This window comes from Rutidosis leptorrhynchoides, chromosome 6, assembly GCF_046630445.1.
Source record: "Rutidosis leptorrhynchoides isolate AG116_Rl617_1_P2 chromosome 6, CSIRO_AGI_Rlap_v1, whole genome shotgun sequence".
In the NCBI taxonomy this organism is placed as follows: domain Eukaryota; kingdom Viridiplantae; phylum Streptophyta; class Magnoliopsida; order Asterales; family Asteraceae; genus Rutidosis; species Rutidosis leptorrhynchoides.
The window spans coordinates 37699725-37710014 of NC_092338.1; positions in this window are offsets into that span (position 1 = coordinate 37699725).

Genomic DNA, 10290 nt, shown 5'->3' on the forward strand with positions numbered 1-10290 from the left:
TGAAAAAAGTCAAATTGGACACTTCTGGTAGGACGGAGGGAGTACAACTTTTACTTACTATTATTATTATCGATATTAATTTATCAAATAAATATGCGATACAAACATATTTTACTACGTGTAACATAATTACATTAATAATACCTATCATATTATTTTTATGATATTAAATGAACTTTATAAATTTTATTACTTAAGATATATAAAAGTATATTTGTATTATATAAATTTTAATATAAAATTTTTATTAATAAATGAATTATGTTATTTACTCTAATAAATCTGTTAAAGATATTTAAAAAGAAATATAAAATGACTATATTTAAACTATATAATAGTCATGTATAAATTGTGGAAATCATTTTGGTCAAGTTGACTTTTGTTGACTTTTGCATATTAGTCTCGAGCATTAGGATTGTGATACACTATGACTTAACCTAAATTGTTAAACAGATATTGATCAACATACAAATATATATACTTAATTTAGGTTCGTGAATCCGAGGCCAACCTTGCACTTGTTCAATGACGTCATATGTATTTTTACTACGAAATACAGTATAGTGAGTTTCATTTGCTCCCTTTTTAAATGCTTTTGCAATATATATTTTTGGGACTGAGAATACATGCGCTGTTTTTATAAATGTTTGACGAAATAGACACAAGTAATTGAAACTACATTCTATGGTTGAATGATCGAAGCCGAATATGCCCCTTTTTGCTTGGTAGCCTAAGAATTAGTAAACCGATCTACTAATTGACGCGAATCCTAAAGATAGATCTATTGGTCCTAACAAACCCCATCCATGGTTGCGGATGCTTTAGTACTTCGATGTTGTTTTATCATGTCCGATGGATGTCCCGAAATGATAGGGGATATTCTTATATGCATCTTGTTAATGTCGGTTACCAGGTGTTCAATCCATATGAATGATTTTTGTCTCTATGCATGGGACGTATATTTATGAGAAATGGAAATGAAAATCTTGTGGTCTATTAAAATGATGAAAATGATCGATTATGATAAACTAATGAACTTACCAACCTTTTGGTTGACACTTTAAAGCATGTTTATTCTCAGGATTGAAAGAAATCTTCCGCTGTGCATTTGCTCATTTTAAAGATATTACTTGGAATCATTCATGGCATATTTCAAAAGACGTTGCATTCAAGTCGTTGAGTTCAGTAAAGATTATGGATAAGTAAATGACAGATTAGATCATTTATAGTTGGATATTATGAAATGGTATGCATGCCTGTCAACTTTCGATGTAATGAAAATTTTTCTTTTAAAACGAATGCAATGTTTGTAAAATGTATCGTATAGAGGTCAAATACCTCGCGATGTAATCAACTATTATGAATCGTTTATAATGTATATGAACGGGTCCTTTCAGTAAACTCGGCATCCTCACTCGTACTTCCGTCATTGGTGTCGTGCCCGTTTCTCATCTTCATACTATAAAATGGAAATAGATTAAACAACGATACAAGGACATGCCACAATATATACACATATACGCCTCACCACCCCATCTTGCTCAACAATCATCGTACATCTCTTGTTTGACATGATTTGAACCCGTAACAATGGTAGCTAATCATTGTTACGCGATCACGTCGCATTAACTTACTAGTACAACGTCTATCTAGCTTGATGATTGCAAAGCACAACACGAAACAATTAGTGCATAGTTAGATCACGTAAAGTGCATACACAATAAAGTCTAAGTCTAGGCACCTATCTCAAGTCGCCTAAATCCCTTAGACCATGCTCTGATACCACTTGTAACATCCCAACCCTCGTTATACCAAAATACGACCCAAAAAAAAAATCTGGATTAGTACATCTGGACGGCGTCCAGGATTCTGGACGGCGTCCAGTACTGAAGGTCTGGACGGCGTCCAACCTTTTTGGACGGCGTCCCAATGCATTGAATAATTCTGCTCCCCGGGTCCAACTTACATGAGCGGAAAACCCGCTTCCTGAAACTTTTAAACGAAACTACTTTTACAACATGTCAATATATATAAAACTAAAGGAATTCCATGACGAAAAACAAGTTTTACAATACCGGGCCCACAACGGCCCGTCTTACGAATTTCGTTCAAAATTACAAGTTTCGACCAAAGAGTTTAACTTCCAAACGACATCTAGAGCATGGGGTTTGGGATTAAACTACCCAAATCTTGATCGAACTTCAAAAGCCATAAACTTCCAAAAGCGTCCCCCAACCAAAACAAACGGGAGACCACTAATCTATCCGAATACCTTTGCCCTTATCCAAGCCCGAGCCTAAAAAGGTAAACAACGAGAGGGTAAGCTAAAGCTTAGTGAATGCAATAATTATACATATACATATATAATCTATTCACCTGCAAACACTTACACAATACCGTATACGAGCTAGCAATTTAGCAACTATGCAATCACAATGCAAAACTAGATATCCGCAATCTCAATGAGCTAGCATTACCAAAAGCATATAGTACACAATTCGATATGCTAAACAAACTATCACACATAACCATGGTTAACCATAACGCACACAAAGGAACGATACTTGCACAATGACCGTTGGTACTCGCACAATGACCGTTAGTATAACTAACCCCCTAGGTGGACGTCCGTACTTACCGAACCACCCTTCACGTACATGTGGTCTCCATCGCACAAAGAGTAGTGAATCCACACGCCCGGATAACACTATAGTGAATCCACACGCCCGGATAGCACTAACCACAAGCCCGCAAGCAAATACACTATATACGCATATGTATAATTATTCCACTCACCTTAACGCCTTCGATGAATGAGAGATCAAGCTTGCGACCTTCAATATAACGTACCTAATACATTACGCATAATAATCAATCACATAATCAAGTTGGTCAACCAACTCACTCACCATCTTAGCAACATTTTGACCCATAGTGCAAATCTTGACCCATTTGCACTCTTAACCCCAAATTAGGTCAACTTCGCCAAAAACCCTAACACTAGCCCAAAATGGTCTTAACCCACTTAATAGCGCAAGGTTATCGCATCCACACGCTCATTTTACAACTTAGGTCACCCAAGACTTATTTGACCCATTTCAAGGTTAACACACCCATTTGGGTCACCCACAATCCAAATAACACCCATATACTTAATCACAAGGTGTGCTAGTAATTACTAACCAATTTAAGACTCGAAAACACATTTAACATTTAAACCCTAGGTTAGTCATCCTTTGAGTCCTCATGTCCCATACTCACCTAAAACCCCCAATTCACTAACAAAAGGGTTCTATGTTCATCACTAACCCAAACCCTAACCCTTATCACTAATTAAGTAGAGGAATTAGGTTTAGAACTTACCACCACAATCACAACATAGCTAGGGATGCGACGACCCGAAAATTTTTGATCAAATTTAAACTTAATCTTTAAATGAATTAATGTCTCCGGCACGATAAGCAAAGTCTGTAATGTTGAAACCTCAAAAACTTTTAACTGTGTTCATATATATTCAGTTACCCTTTTGACTATCCCCGACGATTCACGAATAATTGTTTGTAAATAAAAATGTATATTCATATAAATATAAGTAAATATAATAATTTGAAATTATAAAATAAACATTTGAATTAAAGATGTTGATGTGTGTAGCGTGGTGTACGAAATAGTTATATATTTTTAATGCGGATTGCTACAAAATATGACAAGTTTTAATTATTTATTTACAAATGGGATATACCTAAACCTTGCTACAACACTATAGGCAGTGTACCTAATCGTAGAGTAGTGTAGTTTTTAGTAAGTCCGGTTCGTTCCACAGGGAGCTGGTGATACTTACTATATTTTTAACTATATTTATACAAAATATATATAATTATATAAGTAGTAATATTATTATAAAAGGGGGGTTTTACCGTTTAATGACCGGTTTGTCGATTCTATATTTTAAGCGTAAAGATAAATGACGATAATTAAAGTGCGTAAAATAATGACAATAAATAAAATGACAGTAAATAAAATTGCGAGTAATAAAATGACAGTAAATAAAGATACGATGAGAAATATAATAAAAGAATTATGCTTATTTAAACTTCCGTAATCATGATGTTTAACGTGTTGATTTTAATTTATTACCATGGGTTAATTGTCCTTTGTCCTGGTTTATTTGATACGTCTATCTGGTTTTTGTCCATAATAGTCCATCGGTCATAAATATAAAGTGCGAGTATCCTCGTCAAATTACCCTTATACCCGAAGTCAAATATTCCAACTGATTAAGGATTTAAACTGTGACGCAGTTATCACTTCTGTCAACAATTACACCAGTTATCACTGTATGTAATCCACCCCTGTTTTAATTAGTTTATGAATATTAATTCATCCACTTGATCAGAATGAATAATCAATTACCCAACCCAATTGATTAATTAAATGATTATAACAGATTCCATATGAACATCACTAAATAGGACAACCATAATCATTATTAATTATTAGGTTAATTAATTTGAAGATAGGTTCGACAGACTCCAATGAGTTGTCACTCAATTAGACAATACCCCTGATAATGCTAAAAACGAACATATATTTCATAGCATTATTCCTCAAGAAAGACAAGCTTTTAGTTGCAATTGTTCTATTTACAAGAGATATTCGTTTAAATAATAAAAGGTGAAGACAAAAGACAGATTCGACGATTTGAAGACGCAAACGACCAAAAAGCTCAAAAGAACAAAAGACAATCAAAAAGGTTCCAATTATTGATAAGAAACGTCTCGAAATCACAAGAGTACAAGATTCAAAACGCAAAGTACAAGATATTAAATTGTACGCAAGGACGTTCAAAAAACCGGAACCGGGACCAGAGTCAACTCTTAACGCTCGACGCAACGGACTAAAAATTACAAGTTAACTATGTATATAAATATAATATAATATATAATTAATTATATTAATTATATATATATTATATATATATATTATTAAAACCGTCGGCAGCCAGAAACTCCAAGGGCCAGAAATGAAAATACCTCTCCGCGACTCGCGGAGTTTGAAGGGCTTTTTGCCGCGAGTCGCGGAGCCCCAAAAATCAAATCTGGCTATAAAATCAACCCGAATTCTGATCAAAAATCATCCATTTTTTATCTCTCTCTCAATATATACGAGTAATATATATTTATATTTATAATTTATATTTTAATTTTAATTATAATTCTAATAATAAGGGTATGTTAGCGAATGTTGTAAGGGTGTAAGTCGAAATTCTGTCCGTGTAACGCTACGCTATTTTTAATCATTGTAAGTTATGTTCAACCTTTTTATATTAATGTCTCGTAGCTAAGTTATTATTATGCTTGTTTAAAACGACGTAATCATGATGTTGGACTAATTACTAAAATTGGGTAATTGGGCTTTGTACCATAATTGGGGTTTGGACAAAAGAACGACACTTGTGGAAACTAGACTATGGGCTATTAATGGGCTTTATATTTGTTTAACTAAATGAAAGTTTGTTAATGTTAATATAAAGATTTACAATTGGGCGTCCCTATAAATTACCATATACACTCGATCGGACACGATGGGCGGGGTATTTATATGTACGAATAATCGTTCATTTAACCGGACACGGAAATGGATTAATAGCCACTAGAATAATTAAAACAGGGGTGAAATTACATTCAAGGGTAATTGGTGTAATTGTTAACAAAGTAGTAAAACCTTGGTTTACACGCAGTCGATAACCTGGTGTATTCATTAAACAAAGTATTAAAACCTTGTTACAATTCGAATCCCCAATTAGTTGGAATATTTATCTTCGGGTATAATAATAATTTGATAAGGACACTTGCAATTTATATTTATGACTGATGGACTGTTATGGACAAAAACCAGACGGACATATTGAATAATCCAGGACAAAGGACAATTAACCCATGGGCATAAAACTAAAATCAACACGTCAAACATCATGATTACGGAAGTTTAAATAAGCATAATTCTTTTATTTCATATTTAATTTTCTTTATTTTATATTTAATTGCACTTCTAATTATCGCACTTTTATTTATTTTATCGCATTTTTATTTATCGTACTTTTTAATTATCGCAATTTAATTTTATCGCATTTTTATTATTCGCAATTTCATTATCGTTATTTACTTTACGCTTTAATTTAAAGTCTTGTATTTATATTTTACATTAGGTTTTAACTGCGACTATAGTTTTAAAATCGACAAACCGGTCATTAAACGGTAAAAACCCCTCTTTATAATAATAATATTACTTATATATATATTTGTATTTTTATAAAAGTAAACTAATATAGCGTTGAGCTTTGCTTAAAGATCTCCCTGTGGAACGAACCGGACTTACTAAAAACTACACTACTGTACGATTAGGTACACTGCCTATAAGTGTTGTAGCAAGGTTTAAGTATATCCATTCTATAAATAAATAAATATCTTGTGTAAAATTGTATCGTATTTAATAGTATTTTCTGCTAAAAATTAATAGTATTATATACCCCTCTGCTTTAACATCAAGTATTTTTGGCGCCGCTGCCGGGGAACTACTCTTAAAAGCCGGAAGCGCAACGCTAATATAAAAAAAAAAAAAAAAAAAAAAATTTTAGTTACTTTTATTAAAAGTCATTTTTGTAAAATTACGTTTTAATCATTCAAAAATAGAAAAAGAAAAACAAAAATATAAGTATTTTTAGGATTTTGTTAAATATTTAAGTTTTATAAGTTTCCTTATCTTTATTTTAATTTATAAAAATATAAATTTTATTAAAAATCGTTTATTTAAATTAAAAACAGAAAACAGAAAATAATAAAAAAAAAAAAATATAAAGAAAAACGCGTAAAAGTACAATCTGTCAACTGAATTCTGAATCCCCGCGACTCGCGGGGTTTTCCTCTTTATTCACCGCAACTCGCGGAGGCCCTCTGACACACAGACAAAACCCTAATCACGGGTTTTAATTTATTATTATTATTATTAATTACTTAATTATTATTATTATTATTAATTTTAGTTTTATTTTTACTTTTTACTTTATATATGTATTTAGTTTTAATAAGTTTTTATTAAATTGTAAAATTAATAGTTTAGTAAAATAAATAATATAAAAATAATATTTTTATAAAAATTGTAATTTTTACAACTTTTTGTATATTTTTATATTTTGTACCTTTTTAATCGTTGTAGCGTAACTTTTGTATTTTTTAGCTCATAATTAATTTTAAACTTAGTTTTTGCTATAGTTATTTTTACTCCTAGATTTTTAGGCTTTGCCGTAGAATTCCTTAAGTGCTTTTTCTTTAGACTAAGATTTAGGTGCTTTAGAATTTTACGACGCCTTTTTAAGTTTTAGTTTCTTTTTAAGTTATTTCCATTTGGGATTTAGTTTTTCCTGTAAGCTTTAATATTTTTAGACACCTTTTACTATGTATCAATTATCATTCCAATTAGTAATTTCAATTTGCGATTATAATTTTAAGTTAGTTGTAGTAATAAGGTTAAATTAGTTAAGTATTTTTAAGTTTTTATAAGTTTCTTTTATTTTTCCGTCACCTTTTATTTTTCAACCATTTTTTCTTTTTCGACCTTTTGCGACGAACTCTTTGTCTTTCTTATTTCTCGCTATTCTAGTTTTAGGACTTAGAATTTTTTTTTCTACTTCTTATCTAAATTTCTTAAAATTACGAAAATTTATTTTAAGTGATTAAATTGATAGACATCAAAATTTTCTGGTTCGTAGTAATAGTTGGATTTGTACGTGGACCGGGTTATTGGAGCCAAACAGTCCTCAATTATATTGAGACCAAACGAATCCTGCCCCTCTGCTGCATCTTTTGGCTATTCGAAACGTGGGCAAAATCAGAAAAGTCTATTGATTGGATAACTTATTATAATTTTTCTTTCCTTTTAAAAACTAATAGGATATTCAGTGAATGCACCGAGCAAGACGTTCATCACCTTTTGTACGTTCACCACCTGTAACTCGATCAAGACATCGTTTAACAAATATAACCGCCGTTGATTTTTCTTTAGAATCGTCATCCAGTCGACCAAGTACTTCAGTTCAAATTTCCGATAATCCATTTTTTGAAACAAACCTCACAATTGAGAATCCAGAAAATATTCAGGAACGGTTCATAGATCCTGAACCATTAAACTTTCCTCCGGAACCACCAATCATTCAAACAGAGATTGTTGAGGAACGAACTATTAAATCAGAATCATCTAGTGATTCCGATTCAACAAATTCAATTATGGAGAATCTGGAACCTTTAAGTATGGAAGACCGAATGAGAGCTAAACGCACTGGCCAAGGTCACGCAATTACTCATCCAGACATTAATGCGCCAGACTATGAAATCAAAGGACAAATTCTACACATGGTGACTAATCAATGCCAATTTAGTGGTGCGCCGAAGGAAGATCCAAATGAACATCTACGTACCTTTAATAGGATCTGCACACTATTTAAAATACGAGAAGTGGAGGATGAACAGATATATCTCATGTTATTTCCCTGGACTTTAAAGGGAGAAGCCAAAGATTGGTTGGAATCGTTACCTGAAGGGGCGATTGATACATGGGACGTTTTAATTGATAAATTTCTTAAACAATTCTTTCCTGCATCTAAAGCAGTAAGACTTCAAGCAGAAATTGTTACGTTCACACAAAAGCCAAATGAAACTCTATATGAGGCGTGGACAAGATATGGAAAGTTGTTAAGAGGATGTCCGCAACATGGTTTAGACACCTGTCAAATAGTACAAATATTTTACCAAGGATGCGACATCACTACAAGAAAAGACATAGATATAGCAGCTGGTGGTTCGATTATGAAGAAAACCGAAACTGATGCTTACAAAATTATTGATAATACTGCTTCCCACTCACATGAGTGGCACCAAGAAAAAGATATCATTAGATCATCTAAAGCAGCTAGAGCCGATTCTAGCCATGACTTAGATTCCATTTCGGCAAAGATAGATGCTGTGGAGAGACGAATGGAAAAGATGACTAAAGATATTCATGCTATACGAATTAGTTGTGAGCAGTGTGGAGGACCACATTTGACAAAAGATTGTCTAAGTATTGAATTAACAATGGAACAAAGAGAGAATATTTCATACATAAACCAAAGGCCTGGAAATAATTATCAGAATAATTATCAACCGCCAAGACCGATTTACAATCAAAACCAGAATTATAACCGAAATATTCCATACAACAACCAACAAGGTCCTAGCAATCAACAAATATCCAACAATACTTACAATCAGCAAAGACCTAATTTTCAAAACAAACCACCACAACAAACCGATGATAAAAAGCCGAATTTAGAAGATATGATGACGAAGCTAGTTGAAACTCAAACGCAGTTTTTCACATCTCAAAAACAAACCAATGAACAAAATGCTCAAGCATTTAGAAATCAACAAGCTTCTATTCAAAATCTGGAACAAGAAGTAAGTAACCTAGCAAGGTTAATAGGTGAAAGAAAACCGGGAAGTCTACCTAGTGATACAAATGCTAACCCTCGGAATGAAACAGCTAAAGCCATTACCACAAGAAGTGGTACAACACTTAAACCACCTGAAATACCTGTAACTTCTGATGAAACTATTCCTACTCCACAAGAACCACAACCTGATCAAGATAAGGAAAAAGAACCGGTAGTTGAAAAGGTTAATGAAGATAACACAGTTAAGGCTAAACCTTATGTTAAACCATACCAACCACCACTTCCTTATCCGAGTAAAATGAAGAAGGAAAAACTTGAAGCCGAGCAATCCAAATTCTTGGATATGTTTAAACAGATAAATGTAAATCTTCCTTTCATTGATGTGATTTCAGGAATGCCAAGGTATGCTAAATTCTTGAAAGATCTAATCACGAATAGAAAGAAAATGGAAGAACTCTCGGCTGTTACTATGAATGCTAATTGTTCAGCAGTGCTGTTGAATAAGATACCAGAAAAACTATCTGATCCAGGAAGTTTCACAATTCCATGTTTTCTGGGTAGTCTTAGTTCAATAGAAGCATTAGCAGATTTAGGTGCTAGTATAAATCTAATGCCGTATTCACTTTACGCTAAACTAGACCTTGGAGAATTGAAACCAACAAGAATAAGCATACAACTAGCCGATAGATCAATAAAATATCCTAGAGGGATAATGGAGAACATGCTAGTTAAAGTTGGTACTTTAGTATTTCCAGTAGATTTTGTTGTTTTGGACATGGAAGAAGATTCTCAAGTTCCTCTCA